The sequence below is a fragment of the Hoplias malabaricus genome, chromosome 15 (genome assembly GCF_029633855.1).
Source record: "Hoplias malabaricus isolate fHopMal1 chromosome 15, fHopMal1.hap1, whole genome shotgun sequence".
NCBI lineage: Eukaryota > Metazoa > Chordata > Actinopteri > Characiformes > Erythrinidae > Hoplias > Hoplias malabaricus.
The window spans coordinates 23,400,598-23,416,109 of record NC_089814.1 but is presented as its reverse complement, the minus strand read 5'-3'; the positions used below and the strand labels follow the sequence as shown (position 1 = coordinate 23,416,109).

Here is a 15,512-nt window from a genome sequence, read left to right as displayed (position 1 = left end):
TGTGGTAGCAACTGAAGTTCAGAGGGTGGTGAGCTACATCGCCCCTCCTGGTCCCAACATGGAACAGCGCACTCAGTAAGATCACTTCAACTTAAGCAGCCCTGAAGGGCACAGAGACGTTGCCTATGACCGCACTTTAAGGCATCTTGATTGAGCCATGGACCTTTAAAGCATTCAGCTGCGCCTCGTCCGGATGAGCTATCCATCGTCCAAGGCCTTGCGCTTGCGCGTGCCAGCTGGCGCGTACGCCGACCATGCTCTGTGTCGTTAGCCCTGTACCATGTGAGCCAAGAAGTCCCTGGGCTTTGGAGACGGGTATGTCTTTGGCATCAAATGATACGAGCGCAGCAAAGGAAAAGGGGAATTAGCTCAAATGGTAGAGCGCTCGCTTAGCATGCGAGAGGTAGCGGGATCGATGCCCGCATTCTCCAGCAAGAGCTTTTATCCAAGGTCCACGCAAAGAGACTGACAGAGGCCACGGCGCTTGCTGGGTTAACGTGAAAAAGCTGTTTTGGCCCGTACGGGGATCGAACCCGCGACCTTGGCGTTATTAGCACCACGCTCTAACCAACTGAGCTAACCGGCCTCGGGGACCGAGCACCCGTCAAGCAGGAACGACAAAGGAGCTCCCAGTGACGACGATCGATGTACATGCAAGAAAAATGTTTCTCTCGGGCCGTGAAAAACAGAAGAGGAGCTCTCGTGTTTCTGCCCGGTTTCGAACCGGGGACCTTTCGCGTGTTAGGCGAACGTGATAACCACTACACTACAGAAACCAGCTACACTCCTCGAGGCCACCTTGAGATTCCACAGGCCACATGGGACCAGTACAGCTTGACTTTGGACTGACGTACTGATCAATTCTTTACATGGTGAAATACACCTGCACTTTACCGTGAGCCAGGACCCTGCGTCTTGGAGACTTGGCCGTACCGAAATCAGCCACTTTGCCCGTGGCGCAGTGGCCCTTTCTTTGATTTTCCAGCGAGGCGCTGAACACATTACTCCGACAGCAGTCACAATCGCAGGGCAGTTTTCCAATCCGACCGCATGGACTTTGTCCAGAAGCTCCCCCCTCGTTAGGGCAGAGGAGACCGACTTCCCACGTGAAAGGCAGATCTGCTCTCCACGAAACTAATGAAAATGGCTTGATGGCCTGTGTCATACGCTGCTGGACTTTTAGCTTGAGTCTAAGCTGTGCATGGGCTTGTCTGTGGTAGCAACTGAAGTTCAGAGGGTGGTGAGCTACATCGCCCCTCCTGGTCCCAACATGGAACAGCGCACTCAGTAAGATCACTTCAACTTAAGCAGCCCTGAAGGGCACAGAGACGTTGCCTATGACCGCACTTTAAGGCATCTTGATTGAGCCATGGACCTTTAAAGCATTCAGCTGCGCCTCGTCCGGATGAGCTATCCATCGTCCAAGGCCTTGCGCTTGCGCGTGCCAGCTGGCGCGTACGCCGACCATGCTCTGTGTCGTTAGCCCTGTACCATGTGAGCCAAGAAGTCCCTGGGCTTTGGAGACGGGTATGTCTTTGGCATCAAATGATACGAGCGCAGCAAAGGAAAAGGGGAATTAGCTCAAATGGTAGAGCGCTCGCTTAGCATGCGAGAGGTAGCGGGATCGATGCCCGCATTCTCCAGCAAGAGCTTTTATCCAAGGTCCACGCAAAGAGACTGACAGAGGCCACGGCGCTTGCTGGGTTAACGTGAAAAAGCTGTTTTGGCCCGTACGGGGATCGAACCCGCGACCTTGGCGTTATTAGCACCACGCTCTAACCAACTGAGCTAACCGGCCTCGGGGACCGAGCGCCCGTCAAGCAGGAACGACAAAGGAGCTCCCAGTGACGACGATCGATGTACATGCAAGAAAAATGTTTCTCTCGGGCCGTGAAAAACAGAAGAGGAGCTCTCGTGTTTCTGCCCGGTTTCGAACCGGGGACCTTTCGCGTGTTAGGCGAACGTGATAACCACTACACTACAGAAACCAGCTACACTCCTCGAGGCCACCTTGAGATTCCACAGGCCACATGGGACCAGTACAGCTTGACTTTGGACTGACGTACTGATCAATTCTTTACATGGTGAAATACACCTGCACTTTACCGTGAGCCAGGACCCTGCGTCTTGGAGACTTGGCCGTACCGAAATCAGCCACTTTGCCCGTGGCGCAGTGGCCCTTTCTTTGATTTTCCAGCGAGGCGCTGAACACATTACTCCGACAGCAGTCACAATCGCAGGGCAGTTTTCCAATCCGACCGCATGGACTTTGTCCAGAAGCTCCCCCCTCGTTAGGGCAGAGGAGACCGACTTCCCACGTGAAAGGCAGATCTGCTCTCCACGAAACTAATGAAAATGGCTTGATGGCCTGTGTCATACGCTGCTGGACTTTTAGCTTGAGTCTAAGCTGTGCATGGGCTTGTCTGTGGTAGCAACTGAAGTTCAGAGGGTGGTGAGCTACATCGCCCCTCCTGGTCCCAACATGGAACAGCGCACTCAGTAAGATCACTTCAACTTAAGCAGCCCTGAAGGGCACAGAGACGTTGCCTATGACCGCACTTTAAGGCATCTTGATTGAGCCATGGACCTTTAAAGCATTCAGCTGCGCCTCGTCCGGATGAGCTATCCATCGTCCAAGGCCTTGCGCTTGCGCGTGCCAGCTGGCGCGTACGCCGACCATGCTCTGTGTCGTTAGCCCTGTACCATGTGAGCCAAGAAGTCCCTGGGCTTTGGAGACGGGTATGTCTTTGGCATCAAATGATACGAGCGCAGCAAAGGAAAAGGGGAATTAGCTCAAATGGTAGAGCGCTCGCTTAGCATGCGAGAGGTAGCGGGATCGATGCCCGCATTCTCCAGCAAGAGCTTTTATCCAAGGTCCACGCAAAGAGACTGACAGAGGCCACGGCGCTTGCTGGGTTAACGTGAAAAAGCTGTTTTGGCCCGTACGGGGATCGAACCCGCGACCTTGGCGTTATTAGCACCACGCTCTAACCAACTGAGCTAACCGGCCTCGGGGACCGAGCACCCGTCAAGCAGGAACGACAAAGGAGCTCCCAGTGACGACGATCGATGTACATGCAAGAAAAATGTTTCTCTCGGGCCGTGAAAAACAGAAGAGGAGCTCTCGTGTTTCTGCCCGGTTTCGAACCGGGGACCTTTCGCGTGTTAGGCGAACGTGATAACCACTACACTACAGAAACCAGCTACACTCCTCGAGGCCACCTTGAGATTCCACAGGCCACATGGGACCAGTACAGCTTGACTTTGGACTGACGTACTGATCAATTCTTTACATGGTGAAATACACCTGCACTTTACCGTGAGCCAGGACCCTGCGTCTTGGAGACTTGGCCGTACCGAAATCAGCCACTTTGCCCGTGGCGCAGTGGCCCTTTCTTTGATTTTCCAGCGAGGCGCTGAACACATTACTCCGACAGCAGTCACAATCGCAGGGCAGTTTTCCAATCCGACCGCATGGACTTTGTCCAGAAGCTCCCCCCTCGTTAGGGCAGAGGAGACCGACTTCCCACGTGAAAGGCAGATCTGCTCTCCACGAAACTAATGAAAATGGCTTGATGGCCTGTGTCATACGCTGCTGGACTTTTAGCTTGAGTCTAAGCTGTGCATGGGCTTGTCTGTGGTAGCAACTGAAGTTCAGAGGGTGGTGAGCTACATCGCCCCTCCTGGTCCCAACATGGAACAGCGCACTCAGTAAGATCACTTCAACTTAAGCAGCCCTGAAGGGCACAGAGACGTTGCCTATGACCGCACTTTAAGGCATCTTGATTGAGCCATGGACCTTTAAAGCATTCAGCTGCGCCTCGTCCGGATGAGCTATCCATCGTCCAAGGCCTTGCGCTTGCGCGTGCCAGCTGGCGCGTACGCCGACCATGCTCTGTGTCGTTAGCCCTGTACCATGTGAGCCAAGAAGTCCCTGGGCTTTGGAGACGGGTATGTCTTTGGCATCAAATGATACGAGCGCAGCAAAGGAAAAGGGGAATTAGCTCAAATGGTAGAGCGCTCGCTTAGCATGCGAGAGGTAGCGGGATCGATGCCCGCATTCTCCAGCAAGAGCTTTTATCCAAGGTCCACGCAAAGAGACTGACAGAGGCCACGGCGCTTGCTGGGTTAACGTGAAAAAGCTGTTTTGGCCCGTACGGGGATCGAACCCGCGACCTTGGCGTTATTAGCACCACGCTCTAACCAACTGAGCTAACCGGCCTCGGGGACCGAGCGCCCGTCAAGCAGGAACGACAAAGGAGCTCCCAGTGACGACGATCGATGTACATGCAAGAAAAATGTTTCTCTCGGGCCGTGAAAAACAGAAGAGGAGCTCTCGTGTTTCTGCCCGGTTTCGAACCGGGGACCTTTCGCGTGTTAGGCGAACGTGATAACCACTACACTACAGAAACCAGCTACACTCCTCGAGGCCACCTTGAGATTCCACAGGCCACATGGGACCAGTACAGCTTGACTTTGGACTGACGTACTGATCAATTCTTTACATGGTGAAATACACCTGCACTTTACCGTGAGCCAGGACCCTGCGTCTTGGAGACTTGGCCGTACCGAAATCAGCCACTTTGCCCGTGGCGCAGTGGCCCTTTCTTTGATTTTCCAGCGAGGCGCTGAACACATTACTCCGACAGCAGTCACAATCGCAGGGCAGTTTTCCAATCCGACCGCATGGACTTTGTCCAGAAGCTCCCCCCTCGTTAGGGCAGAGGAGACCGACTTCCCACGTGAAAGGCAGATCTGCTCTCCACGAAACTAATGAAAATGGCTTGATGGCCTGTGTCATACGCTGCTGGACTTTTAGCTTGAGTCTAAGCTGTGCATGGGCTTGTCTGTGGTAGCAACTGAAGTTCAGAGGGTGGTGAGCTACATCGCCCCTCCTGGTCCCAACATGGAACAGCGCACTCAGTAAGATCACTTCAACTTAAGCAGCCCTGAAGGGCACAGAGACGTTGCCTATGACCGCACTTTAAGGCATCTTGATTGAGCCATGGACCTTTAAAGCATTCAGCTGCGCCTCGTCCGGATGAGCTATCCATCGTCCAAGGCCTTGCGCTTGCGCGTGCCAGCTGGCGCGTACGCCGACCATGCTCTGTGTCGTTAGCCCTGTACCATGTGAGCCAAGAAGTCCCTGGGCTTTGGAGACGGGTATGTCTTTGGCATCAAATGATACGAGCGCAGCAAAGGAAAAGGGGAATTAGCTCAAATGGTAGAGCGCTCGCTTAGCATGCGAGAGGTAGCGGGATCGATGCCCGCATTCTCCAGCAAGAGCTTTTATCCAAGGTCCACGCAAAGAGACTGACAGAGGCCACGGCGCTTGCTGGGTTAACGTGAAAAAGCTGTTTTGGCCCGTACGGGGATCGAACCCGCGACCTTGGCGTTATTAGCACCACGCTCTAACCAACTGAGCTAACCGGCCTCGGGGACCGAGCGCCCGTCAAGCAGGAACGACAAAGGAGCTCCCAGTGACGACGATCGATGTACATGCAAGAAAAATGTTTCTCTCGGGCCGTGAAAAACAGAAGAGGAGCTCTCGTGTTTCTGCCCGGTTTCGAACCGGGGACCTTTCGCGTGTTAGGCGAACGTGATAACCACTACACTACAGAAACCAGCTACACTCCTCGAGGCCACCTTGAGATTCCACAGGCCACATGGGACCAGTACAGCTTGACTTTGGACTGACGTACTGATCAATTCTTTACATGGTGAAATACACCTGCACTTTACCGTGAGCCAGGACCCTGCGTCTTGGAGACTTGGCCGTACCGAAATCAGCCACTTTGCCCGTGGCGCAGTGGCCCTTTCTTTGATTTTCCAGCGAGGCGCTGAACACATTACTCCGACAGCAGTCACAATCGCAGGGCAGTTTTCCAATCCGACCGCATGGACTTTGTCCAGAAGCTCCCCCCTCGTTAGGGCAGAGGAGACCGACTTCCCACGTGAAAGGCAGATCTGCTCTCCACGAAACTAATGAAAATGGCTTGATGGCCTGTGTCATACGCTGCTGGACTTTTAGCTTGAGTCTAAGCTGTGCATGGGCTTGTCTGTGGTAGCAACTGAAGTTCAGAGGGTGGTGAGCTACATCGCCCCTCCTGGTCCCAACATGGAACAGCGCACTCAGTAAGATCACTTCAACTTAAGCAGCCCTGAAGGGCACAGAGACGTTGCCTATGACCGCACTTTAAGGCATCTTGATTGAGCCATGGACCTTTAAAGCATTCAGCTGCGCCTCGTCCGGATGAGCTATCCATCGTCCAAGGCCTTGCGCTTGCGCGTGCCAGCTGGCGCGTACGCCGACCATGCTCTGTGTCGTTAGCCCTGTACCATGTGAGCCAAGAAGTCCCTGGGCTTTGGAGACGGGTATGTCTTTGGCATCAAATGATACGAGCGCAGCAAAGGAAAAGGGGAATTAGCTCAAATGGTAGAGCGCTCGCTTAGCATGCGAGAGGTAGCGGGATCGATGCCCGCATTCTCCAGCAAGAGCTTTTATCCAAGGTCCACGCAAAGAGACTGACAGAGGCCACGGCGCTTGCTGGGTTAACGTGAAAAAGCTGTTTTGGCCCGTACGGGGATCGAACCCGCGACCTTGGCGTTATTAGCACCACGCTCTAACCAACTGAGCTAACCGGCCTCGGGGACCGAGCGCCCGTCAAGCAGGAACGACAAAGGAGCTCCCAGTGACGACGATCGATGTACATGCAAGAAAAATGTTTCTCTCGGGCCGTGAAAAACAGAAGAGGAGCTCTCGTGTTTCTGCCCGGTTTCGAACCGGGGACCTTTCGCGTGTTAGGCGAACGTGATAACCACTACACTACAGAAACCAGCTACACTCCTCGAGGCCACCTTGAGATTCCACAGGCCACATGGGACCAGTACAGCTTGACTTTGGACTGACGTACTGATCAATTCTTTACATGGTGAAATACACCTGCACTTTACCGTGAGCCAGGACCCTGCGTCTTGGAGACTTGGCCGTACCGAAATCAGCCACTTTGCCCGTGGCGCAGTGGCCCTTTCTTTGATTTTCCAGCGAGGCGCTGAACACATTACTCCGACAGCAGTCACAATCGCAGGGCAGTTTTCCAATCCGACCGCATGGACTTTGTCCAGAAGCTCCCCCCTCGTTAGGGCAGAGGAGACCGACTTCCCACGTGAAAGGCAGATCTGCTCTCCACGAAACTAATGAAAATGGCTTGATGGCCTGTGTCATACGCTGCTGGACTTTTAGCTTGAGTCTAAGCTGTGCATGGGCTTGTCTGTGGTAGCAACTGAAGTTCAGAGGGTGGTGAGCTACATCGCCCCTCCTGGTCCCAACATGGAACAGCGCACTCAGTAAGATCACTTCAACTTAAGCAGCCCTGAAGGGCACAGAGACGTTGCCTATGACCGCACTTTAAGGCATCTTGATTGAGCCATGGACCTTTAAAGCATTCAGCTGCGCCTCGTCCGGATGAGCTATCCATCGTCCAAGGCCTTGCGCTTGCGCGTGCCAGCTGGCGCGTACGCCGACCATGCTCTGTGTCGTTAGCCCTGTACCATGTGAGCCAAGAAGTCCCTGGGCTTTGGAGACGGGTATGTCTTTGGCATCAAATGATACGAGCGCAGCAAAGGAAAAGGGGAATTAGCTCAAATGGTAGAGCGCTTGCTTAGCATGCGAGAGGTAGCGGGATCGATGCCCGCATTCTCCAGCAAGAGCTTTTATCCAAGGTCCACGCAAAGAGACTGACAGAGGCCACGGCGCTTGCTGGGTTAACGTGAAAAAGCTGTTTTGGCCCGTACGGGGATCGAACCCGCGACCTTGGCGTTATTAGCACCACGCTCTAACCAACTGAGCTAACCGGCCTCAGGGACCGAGCGCCCGTCAAGCAGGAACGACAAAGGAGCTCCCAGTGACGACGATCGATGTACATGCAAGAAAAATGTTTCTCTCGGGCCGTGAAAAACAGAAGAGGAGCTCTCGTGTTTCTGCCCGGTTTCGAACCGGGGACCTTTCGCGTGTTAGGCGAACGTGATAACCACTACACTACAGAAACCAGCTACACTCCTCGAGGCCACCTTGAGATTCCACAGGCCACATGGGACCAGTACAGCTTGACTTTGGACTGACGTACTGATCAATTCTTTACATGGTGAAATACACCTGCACTTTACCGTGAGCCAGGACCCTGCGTCTTGGAGACTTGGCCGTACCGAAATCAGCCACTTTGCCCGTGGCGCAGTGGCCCTTTCTTTGATTTTCCAGCGAGGCGCTGAACACATTACTCCGACAGCAGTCACAATCGCAGGGCAGTTTTCCAATCCGACCGCATGGACTTTGTCCAGAAGCTCCCCCCTCGTTAGGGCAGAGGAGACCGACTTCCCACGTGAAAGGCAGATCTGCTCTCCACGAAACTAATGAAAATGGCTTGATGGCCTGTGTCATACGCTGCTGGACTTTTAGCTTGAGTCTAAGCTGTGCATGGGCTTGTCTGTGGTAGCAACTGAAGTTCAGAGGGTGGTGAGCTACATCGCCCCTCCTGGTCCCAACATGGAACAGCGCACTCAGTAAGATCACTTCAACTTAAGCAGCCCTGAAGGGCACAGAGACGTTGCCTATGACCGCACTTTAAGGCATCTTGATTGAGCCATGGACCTTTAAAGCATTCAGCTGCGCCTCGTCCGGATGAGCTATCCATCGTCCAAGGCCTTGCGCTTGCGCGTGCCAGCTGGCGCGTACGCCGACCATGCTCTGTGTCGTTAGCCCTGTACCATGTGAGCCAAGAAGTCCCTGGGCTTTGGAGACGGGTATGTCTTTGGCATCAAATGATACGAGCGCAGCAAAGGAAAAGGGGAATTAGCTCAAATGGTAGAGCGCTCGCTTAGCATGCGAGAGGTAGCGGGATCGATGCCCGCATTCTCCAGCAAGAGCTTTTATCCAAGGTCCACGCAAAGAGACTGACAGAGGCCACGGCGCTTGCTGGGTTAACGTGAAAAAGCTGTTTTGGCCCGTACGGGGATCGAACCCGCGACCTTGGCGTTATTAGCACCACGCTCTAACCAACTGAGCTAACCGGCCCCGGGGACCGAGCGCCCGTCAAGCAGGAACGACAAAGGAGCTCCCAGTGACGACGATCGATGTACATGCAAGAAAAATGTTTCTCTCGGGCCGTGAAAAACAGAAGAGGAGCTCTCGTGTTTCTGCCCGGTTTCGAACCGGGGACCTTTCGCGTGTTAGGCGAACGTGATAACCACTACACTACAGAAACCAGCTACACTCCTCGAGGCCACCTTGAGATTCCACAGGCCACATGGGACCAGTACAGCTTGACTTTGGACTGACGTACTGATCAATTCTTTACATGGTGAAATACACCTGCACTTTACCGTGAGCCAGGACCCTGCGTCTTGGAGACTTGGCCGTACCGAAATCAGCCACTTTGCCCGTGGCGCAGTGGCCCTTTCTTTGATTTTCCAGCGAGGCGCTGAACACATTACTCCGACAGCAGTCACAATCGCAGGGCAGTTTTCCAATCCGACCGCATGGACTTTGTCCAGAAGCTCCCCCCTCGTTAGGGCAGAGGAGACCGACTTCCCACGTGAAAGGCAGATCTGCTCTCCACGAAACTAATGAAAATGGCTTGATGGCCTGTGTCATACGCTGCTGGACTTTTAGCTTGAGTCTAAGCTGTGCATGGGCTTGTCTGTGGTAGCAACTGAAGTTCAGAGGGTGGTGAGCTACATCGCCCCTCCTGGTCCCAACATGGAACAGCGCACTCAGTAAGATCACTTCAACTTAAGCAGCCCTGAAGGGCACAGAGACGTTGCCTATGACCGCACTTTAAGGCATCTTGATTGAGCCATGGACCTTTAAAGCATTCAGCTGCGCCTCGTCCGGATGAGCTATCCATCGTCCAAGGCCTTGCGCTTGCGCGTGCCAGCTGGCGCGTACGCCGACCATGCTCTGTGTCGTTAGCCCTGTACCATGTGAGCCAAGAAGTCCCTGGGCTTTGGAGACGGGTATGTCTTTGGCATCAAATGATACGAGCGCAGCAAAGGAAAAGGGGAATTAGCTCAAATGGTAGAGCGCTCGCTTAGCATGCGAGAGGTAGCGGGATCGATGCCCGCATTCTCCAGCAAGAGCTTTTATCCAAGGTCCACGCAAAGAGACTGACAGAGGCCACGGCGCTTGCTGGGTTAACGTGAAAAAGCTGTTTTGGCCCGTACGGGGATCGAACCCGCGACCTTGGCGTTATTAGCACCACACTCTAACCAACTGAGCTAACCGGCCTCAGGGACCGAGCGCCCGTCAAGCAGGAATGACAAAGGAGCTCCCAGTGACGACGATCGATGTACATGCAAGAAAAATGTTTCTCTCGGGCCGTGAAAAACAGAAGAGGAGCTCTCGTGTTTCTGCCCGGTTTCGAACCGGGGACCTTTCGCGTGTTAGGCGAACGTGATAACCACTACACTACAGAAACCAGCTACACTCCTCGAGGCCACCTTGAGATTCCACAGGCCACATGGGACCAGTACAGCTTGACTTTGGACTGACGTACTGATCAATTCTTTACATGGTGAAATACACCTGCACTTTACCGTGAGCCAGGACCCTGCGTCTTGGAGACTTGGCCGTACCGAAATCAGCCACTTTGCCCGTGGCGCAGTGGCCCTTTCTTTGATTTTCCAGCGAGGCGCTGAACACATTACTCCGACAGCAGTCACAATCGCAGGGCAGTTTTCCAATCCGACCGCATGGACTTTGTCCAGAAGCTCCCCCCTCGTTAGGGCAGAGGAGACCGACTTCCCACGTGAAAGGCAGATCTGCTCTCCACGAAACTAATGAAAATGGCTTGATGGCCTGTGTCATACGCTGCTGGACTTTTAGCTTGAGTCTAAGCTGTGCATGGGCTTGTCTGTGGTAGCAACTGAAGTTCAGAGGGTGGTGAGCTACATCGCCCCTCCTGGTCCCAACATGGAACAGCGCACTCAGTAAGATCACTTCAACTTAAGCAGCCCTGAAGGGCACAGAGACGTTGCCTATGACCGCACTTTAAGGCATCTTGATTGAGCCATGGACCTTTAAAGCATTCAGCTGCGCCTCGTCCGGATGAGCTATCCATCGTCCAAGGCCTTGCGCTTGCGCGTGCCAGCTGGCGCGTACGCCGACCATGCTCTGTGTCGTTAGCCCTGTACCATGTGAGCCAAGAAGTCCCTGGGCTTTGGAGACGGGTATGTCTTTGGCATCAAATGATACGAGCGCAGCAAAGGAAAAGGGGAATTAGCTCAAATGGTAGAGCGCTCGCTTAGCATGCGAGAGGTAGCGGGATCGATGCCCGCATTCTCCAGCAAGAGCTTTTATCCAAGGTCCACGCAAAGAGACTGACAGAGGCCACGGCGCTTGCTGGGTTAACGTGAAAAAGCTGTTTTGGCCCGTACGGGGATCGAACCCGCGACCTTGGCGTTATTAGCACCACGCTCTAACCAACTGAGCTAACCGGCCCCGGGGACCGAGCGCCCGTCAAGCAGGAACGACAAAGGAGCTCCCAGTGACGACGATCGATGTACATGCAAGAAAAATGTTTCTCTCGGGCCGTGAAAAACAGAAGAGGAGCTCTCGTGTTTCTGCCCGGTTTCGAACCGGGGACCTTTCGCGTGTTAGGCGAACGTGATAACCACTACACTACAGAAACCAGCTACACTCCTCGAGGCCACCTTGAGATTCCACAGGCCACATGGGACCAGTACAGCTTGACTTTGGACTGACGTACTGATCAATTCTTTACATGGTGAAATACACCTGCACTTTACCGTGAGCCAGGACCCTGCGTCTTGGAGACTTGGCCGTACCGAAATCAGCCACTTTGCCCGTGGCGCAGTGGCCCTTTCTTTGATTTTCCAGCGAGGCGCTGAACACATTACTCCGACAGCAGTCACAATCGCAGGGCAGTTTTCCAATCCGACCGCATGGACTTTGTCCAGAAGCTCCCCCCTCGTTAGGGCAGAGGAGACCGACTTCCCACGTGAAAGGCAGATCTGCTCTCCACGAAACTAATGAAAATGGCTTGATGGCCTGTGTCATACGCTGCTGGACTTTTAGCTTGAGTCTAAGCTGTGCATGGGCTTGTCTGTGGTAGCAACTGAAGTTCAGAGGGTGGTGAGCTACATCGCCCCTCCTGGTCCCAACATGGAACAGCGCACTCAGTAAGATCACTTCAACTTAAGCAGCCCTGAAGGGCACAGAGACGTTGCCTATGACCGCACTTTAAGGCATCTTGATTGAGCCATGGACCTTTAAAGCATTCAGCTGCGCCTCGTCCGGATGAGCTATCCATCGTCCAAGGCCTTGCGCTTGCGCGTGCCAGCTGGCGCGTACGCCGACCATGCTCTGTGTCGTTAGCCCTGTACCATGTGAGCCAAGAAGTCCCTGGGCTTTGGAGACGGGTATGTCTTTGGCATCAAATGATACGAGCGCAGCAAAGGAAAAGGGGAATTAGCTCAAATGGTAGAGCGCTCGCTTAGCATGCGAGAGGTAGCGGGATCGATGCCCGCATTCTCCAGCAAGAGCTTTTATCCAAGGTCCACGCAAAGAGACTGACAGAGGCCACGGCGCTTGCTGGGTTAACGTGAAAAAGCTGTTTTGGCCCGTACGGGGATCGAACCCGCGACCTTGGCGTTATTAGCACCACGCTCTAACCAACTGAGCTAACCGGCCTCGGGGAGCGAGCGCCCGTCAAGCAGGAACGACAAAGGAGCTCCCAGTGACGACGATCGATGTACATGCAAGAAAAATGTTTCTCTCGGGCCGTGAAAAACAGAAGAGGAGCTCTCGTGTTTCTGCCCGGTTTCGAACCGGGGACCTTTCGCGTGTTAGGCGAACGTGATAACCACTACACTACAGAAACCAGCTACACTCCTCGAGGCCACCTTGAGATTCCACAGGCCACATGGGACCAGTACAGCTTGACTTTGGACTGACGTACTGATCAATTCTTTACATGGTGAAATACACCTGCACTTTACCGTGAGCCAGGACCCTGCGTCTTGGAGACTTGGCCGTACCGAAATCAGCCACTTTGCCCGTGGCGCAGTGGCCCTTTCTTTGATTTTCCAGCGAGGCGCTGAACACATTACTCCGACAGCAGTCACAATCGCAGGGCAGTTTTCCAATCCGACCGCATGGACTTTGTCCAGAAGCTCCCCCCTCGTTAGGGCAGAGGAGACCGACTTCCCACGTGAAAGGCAGATCTGCTCTCCACGAAACTAATGAAAATGGCTTGATGGCCTGTGTCATACGCTGCTGGACTTTTAGCTTGAGTCTAAGCTGTGCATGGGCTTGTCTGTGGTAGCAACTGAAGTTCAGAGGGTGGTGAGCTACATCGCCCCTCCTGGTCCCAACATGGAACAGCGCACTCAGTAAGATCACTTCAACTTAAGCAGCCCTGAAGGGCACAGAGACGTTGCCTATGACCGCACTTTAAGGCATCTTGATTGAGCCATGGACCTTTAAAGCATTCAGCTGCGCCTCGTCCGGATGAGCTATCCATCGTCCAAGGCCTTGCGCTTGCGCGTGCCAGCTGGCGCGTACGCCGACCATGCTCTGTGTCGTTAGCCCTGTACCATGTGAGCCAAGAAGTCCCTGGGCTTTGGAGACGGGTATGTCTTTGGCATCAAATGATACGAGCGCAGCAAAGGAAAAGGGGAATTAGCTCAAATGGTAGAGCGCTCGCTTAGCATGCGAGATCGATGCCCACATTCTCCAGCAAGAGCTTTTATCCAAGGTCCACGCAAAGAGACTGACAGAGGCCACGGCGCTTGCTGGGTTAACGTGAAAAAGCTGTTTTGGCCCGTACGGGGATCGAACCCGCGACCTTGGCGTTATTAGCACCACGCTCTAACCAACTGAGCTAACCGGCCTCGGGGACCGAGCGCCCGTCAAGCAGGAACGACAAAGGAGCTCCCAGTGACGACGATCGATGTACATGCAAGAAAAATGTTTCTCTCGGGCCGTGAAAAACAGAAGAGGAGCTCTCGTGTTTCTGCCCGGTTTCGAACCGGGGACCTTTCGCGTGTTAGGCGAACGTGATAACCACTACACTACAGAAACCAGCTACACTCCTCGAGGCCACCTTGAGATTCCACAGGCCACATGGGACCAGTACAGCTTGACTTTGGACTGACGTACTGATCAATTCTTTACATGGTGAAATACACCTGCACTTTACCGTGAGCCAGGACCCTGCGTCTTGGAGACTTGGCCGTACCGAAATCAGCCACTTTGCCCGTGGCGCAGTGGCCCTTTCTTTGATTTTCCAGCGAGGCGCTGAACACATTACTCCGACAGCAGTCACAATCGCAGGGCAGTTTTCCAATCCGACCGCATGGACTTTGTCCAGAAGCTCCCCCCTCGTTAGGGCAGAGGAGACCGACTTCCCACGTGAAAGGCAGATCTGCTCTCCACGAAACTAATGAAAATGGCTTGATGGCCTGTGTCATACGCTGCTGGACTTTTAGCTTGAGTCTAAGCTGTGCATGGGCTTGTCTGTGGTAGCAACTGAAGTTCAGAGGGTGGTGAGCTACATCGCCCCTCCTGGTCCCAACATGGAACAGCGCACTCAGTAAGATCACTTCAACTTAAGCAGCCCTGAAGGGCACAGAGACGTTGCCTATGACCGCACTTTAAGGCATCTTGATTGAGCCATGGACCTTTAAAGCATTCAGCTGCGCCTCGTCCGGATGAGCTATCCATCGTCCAAGGCCTTGCGCTTGCGCGTGCCAGCTGGCGCGTACGCCGACCATGCTCTGTGTCGTTAGCCCTGTACCATGTGAGCCAAGAAGTCCCTGGGCTTTGGAGACGGGTATGTCTTTGGCATCAAATGATACGAGCGCAGCAAAGGAAAAGGGGAATTAGCTCAAATGGTAGAGCGCTCGCTTAGCATGCGAGAGGTAGCGGGATCGATGCCCGCATTCTCCAGCAAGAGCTTTTATCCAAGGTCCACACAAAGAGACTGACAGAGGCCACGGCGCTTGCTGGGTTAACGTGAAAAAGCTGTTTTGGCCCGTACGGGGATCGAACCCGCGACCTTGGCGTTATTAGCACCACGCTCTAACCAACTGAGCTAACCGGCCTCGGGGACCGAGCGCCCGTCAAGCAGGAACGACAAAGGAGCTCCCAGTGACGACGATCGATGTACATGCAAGAAAAATGTTTCTCTCGGGCCGTGAAAAACAGAAGAGGAGCTCTCGTGTTTCTGCCCGGTTTCGAACCGGGGACCTTTCGCGTGTTAGGCGAACGTGATAACCACTACACTACAGAAACCAGCTACACTCCTCGAGGCCACCTTGAGATTCCACAGGCCACATGGGACCAGTACAGCTTGACTTTGGACTGACGTACTGATCAATTCTTTACATGGTGAAATACACCTGCACTTTACCGTGAGCCAGGACCCTGCGTCTTGGAGACTTGGCCGTACCGAAATCAGCCACTTTGCCCGTGGCGCAGTGGCCCTTTCTTTGAT

At 53.9% G+C, this 15,512-nt stretch overlaps 36 non-coding genes across 36 annotated transcripts; 11 read left to right on the top strand and 25 right to left on the bottom strand.

The window, feature by feature from the left end:
• Nucleotides 1-358: 358 nt before the first annotated feature.
• trnaa-agc (transfer RNA alanine (anticodon AGC)) lies at nt 359-431 on the top strand. The gene has a single exon. It is a non-coding gene; the product is annotated as a tRNA-Ala (tRNA).
• Nucleotides 432-512: 81 nt separating this feature from the next.
• On the bottom strand, nt 513-586 carry trnai-aau (transfer RNA isoleucine (anticodon AAU)). The gene has a single exon. It is a non-coding gene; the product is annotated as a tRNA-Ile (tRNA).
• A 117-nt stretch (nt 587-703) lies between these two features.
• On the bottom strand, nt 704-776 carry trnav-aac (transfer RNA valine (anticodon AAC)). The gene has a single exon. It is a non-coding gene; the product is annotated as a tRNA-Val (tRNA).
• A 794-nt stretch (nt 777-1,570) lies between these two features.
• trnaa-agc (transfer RNA alanine (anticodon AGC)) lies at nt 1,571-1,643 on the top strand. The gene has a single exon. It is a non-coding gene; the product is annotated as a tRNA-Ala (tRNA).
• Nucleotides 1,644-1,724: 81 nt separating this feature from the next.
• Nucleotides 1,725-1,798, bottom strand: trnai-aau (transfer RNA isoleucine (anticodon AAU)). Its single transcript has one exon. It is a non-coding gene; the product is annotated as a tRNA-Ile (tRNA).
• Nucleotides 1,799-1,915: 117 nt separating this feature from the next.
• Nucleotides 1,916-1,988, bottom strand: trnav-aac (transfer RNA valine (anticodon AAC)). Its single transcript has one exon. It is a non-coding gene; the product is annotated as a tRNA-Val (tRNA).
• Nucleotides 1,989-2,782: 794 nt separating this feature from the next.
• trnaa-agc (transfer RNA alanine (anticodon AGC)) lies at nt 2,783-2,855 on the top strand. The gene has a single exon. It is a non-coding gene; the product is annotated as a tRNA-Ala (tRNA).
• An 81-nt stretch (nt 2,856-2,936) lies between these two features.
• trnai-aau (transfer RNA isoleucine (anticodon AAU)) lies at nt 2,937-3,010 on the bottom strand. Its single transcript has one exon. It is a non-coding gene; the product is annotated as a tRNA-Ile (tRNA).
• Nucleotides 3,011-3,127: 117 nt separating this feature from the next.
• trnav-aac (transfer RNA valine (anticodon AAC)) lies at nt 3,128-3,200 on the bottom strand. The gene has a single exon. It is a non-coding gene; the product is annotated as a tRNA-Val (tRNA).
• Nucleotides 3,201-3,994: 794 nt separating this feature from the next.
• On the top strand, nt 3,995-4,067 carry trnaa-agc (transfer RNA alanine (anticodon AGC)). Its single transcript has one exon. It is a non-coding gene; the product is annotated as a tRNA-Ala (tRNA).
• An 81-nt stretch (nt 4,068-4,148) lies between these two features.
• On the bottom strand, nt 4,149-4,222 carry trnai-aau (transfer RNA isoleucine (anticodon AAU)). The gene has a single exon. It is a non-coding gene; the product is annotated as a tRNA-Ile (tRNA).
• Nucleotides 4,223-4,339: 117 nt separating this feature from the next.
• Nucleotides 4,340-4,412, bottom strand: trnav-aac (transfer RNA valine (anticodon AAC)). Its single transcript has one exon. It is a non-coding gene; the product is annotated as a tRNA-Val (tRNA).
• Nucleotides 4,413-5,206: 794 nt separating this feature from the next.
• trnaa-agc (transfer RNA alanine (anticodon AGC)) lies at nt 5,207-5,279 on the top strand. Its single transcript has one exon. It is a non-coding gene; the product is annotated as a tRNA-Ala (tRNA).
• Nucleotides 5,280-5,360: 81 nt separating this feature from the next.
• On the bottom strand, nt 5,361-5,434 carry trnai-aau (transfer RNA isoleucine (anticodon AAU)). The gene has a single exon. It is a non-coding gene; the product is annotated as a tRNA-Ile (tRNA).
• Nucleotides 5,435-5,551: 117 nt separating this feature from the next.
• On the bottom strand, nt 5,552-5,624 carry trnav-aac (transfer RNA valine (anticodon AAC)). The gene has a single exon. It is a non-coding gene; the product is annotated as a tRNA-Val (tRNA).
• Nucleotides 5,625-6,418: 794 nt separating this feature from the next.
• Nucleotides 6,419-6,491, top strand: trnaa-agc (transfer RNA alanine (anticodon AGC)). The gene has a single exon. It is a non-coding gene; the product is annotated as a tRNA-Ala (tRNA).
• Nucleotides 6,492-6,572: 81 nt separating this feature from the next.
• Nucleotides 6,573-6,646, bottom strand: trnai-aau (transfer RNA isoleucine (anticodon AAU)). Its single transcript has one exon. It is a non-coding gene; the product is annotated as a tRNA-Ile (tRNA).
• A 117-nt stretch (nt 6,647-6,763) lies between these two features.
• Nucleotides 6,764-6,836, bottom strand: trnav-aac (transfer RNA valine (anticodon AAC)). Its single transcript has one exon. It is a non-coding gene; the product is annotated as a tRNA-Val (tRNA).
• A 948-nt stretch (nt 6,837-7,784) lies between these two features.
• Nucleotides 7,785-7,858, bottom strand: trnai-aau (transfer RNA isoleucine (anticodon AAU)). The gene has a single exon. It is a non-coding gene; the product is annotated as a tRNA-Ile (tRNA).
• A 117-nt stretch (nt 7,859-7,975) lies between these two features.
• trnav-aac (transfer RNA valine (anticodon AAC)) lies at nt 7,976-8,048 on the bottom strand. The gene has a single exon. It is a non-coding gene; the product is annotated as a tRNA-Val (tRNA).
• A 794-nt stretch (nt 8,049-8,842) lies between these two features.
• trnaa-agc (transfer RNA alanine (anticodon AGC)) lies at nt 8,843-8,915 on the top strand. The gene has a single exon. It is a non-coding gene; the product is annotated as a tRNA-Ala (tRNA).
• An 81-nt stretch (nt 8,916-8,996) lies between these two features.
• On the bottom strand, nt 8,997-9,070 carry trnai-aau (transfer RNA isoleucine (anticodon AAU)). The gene has a single exon. It is a non-coding gene; the product is annotated as a tRNA-Ile (tRNA).
• A 117-nt stretch (nt 9,071-9,187) lies between these two features.
• trnav-aac (transfer RNA valine (anticodon AAC)) lies at nt 9,188-9,260 on the bottom strand. Its single transcript has one exon. It is a non-coding gene; the product is annotated as a tRNA-Val (tRNA).
• Nucleotides 9,261-10,054: 794 nt separating this feature from the next.
• On the top strand, nt 10,055-10,127 carry trnaa-agc (transfer RNA alanine (anticodon AGC)). The gene has a single exon. It is a non-coding gene; the product is annotated as a tRNA-Ala (tRNA).
• Nucleotides 10,128-10,399: 272 nt separating this feature from the next.
• trnav-aac (transfer RNA valine (anticodon AAC)) lies at nt 10,400-10,472 on the bottom strand. Its single transcript has one exon. It is a non-coding gene; the product is annotated as a tRNA-Val (tRNA).
• Nucleotides 10,473-11,266: 794 nt separating this feature from the next.
• Nucleotides 11,267-11,339, top strand: trnaa-agc (transfer RNA alanine (anticodon AGC)). The gene has a single exon. It is a non-coding gene; the product is annotated as a tRNA-Ala (tRNA).
• An 81-nt stretch (nt 11,340-11,420) lies between these two features.
• trnai-aau (transfer RNA isoleucine (anticodon AAU)) lies at nt 11,421-11,494 on the bottom strand. The gene has a single exon. It is a non-coding gene; the product is annotated as a tRNA-Ile (tRNA).
• A 117-nt stretch (nt 11,495-11,611) lies between these two features.
• On the bottom strand, nt 11,612-11,684 carry trnav-aac (transfer RNA valine (anticodon AAC)). The gene has a single exon. It is a non-coding gene; the product is annotated as a tRNA-Val (tRNA).
• A 794-nt stretch (nt 11,685-12,478) lies between these two features.
• Nucleotides 12,479-12,551, top strand: trnaa-agc (transfer RNA alanine (anticodon AGC)). The gene has a single exon. It is a non-coding gene; the product is annotated as a tRNA-Ala (tRNA).
• Nucleotides 12,552-12,632: 81 nt separating this feature from the next.
• On the bottom strand, nt 12,633-12,706 carry trnai-aau (transfer RNA isoleucine (anticodon AAU)). The gene has a single exon. It is a non-coding gene; the product is annotated as a tRNA-Ile (tRNA).
• Nucleotides 12,707-12,823: 117 nt separating this feature from the next.
• On the bottom strand, nt 12,824-12,896 carry trnav-aac (transfer RNA valine (anticodon AAC)). The gene has a single exon. It is a non-coding gene; the product is annotated as a tRNA-Val (tRNA).
• A 938-nt stretch (nt 12,897-13,834) lies between these two features.
• Nucleotides 13,835-13,908, bottom strand: trnai-aau (transfer RNA isoleucine (anticodon AAU)). Its single transcript has one exon. It is a non-coding gene; the product is annotated as a tRNA-Ile (tRNA).
• A 117-nt stretch (nt 13,909-14,025) lies between these two features.
• Nucleotides 14,026-14,098, bottom strand: trnav-aac (transfer RNA valine (anticodon AAC)). Its single transcript has one exon. It is a non-coding gene; the product is annotated as a tRNA-Val (tRNA).
• Nucleotides 14,099-14,892: 794 nt separating this feature from the next.
• On the top strand, nt 14,893-14,965 carry trnaa-agc (transfer RNA alanine (anticodon AGC)). The gene has a single exon. It is a non-coding gene; the product is annotated as a tRNA-Ala (tRNA).
• An 81-nt stretch (nt 14,966-15,046) lies between these two features.
• trnai-aau (transfer RNA isoleucine (anticodon AAU)) lies at nt 15,047-15,120 on the bottom strand. Its single transcript has one exon. It is a non-coding gene; the product is annotated as a tRNA-Ile (tRNA).
• Nucleotides 15,121-15,237: 117 nt separating this feature from the next.
• Nucleotides 15,238-15,310, bottom strand: trnav-aac (transfer RNA valine (anticodon AAC)). Its single transcript has one exon. It is a non-coding gene; the product is annotated as a tRNA-Val (tRNA).
• Between the last annotated feature and the right edge of the window lie 202 nt (nt 15,311-15,512).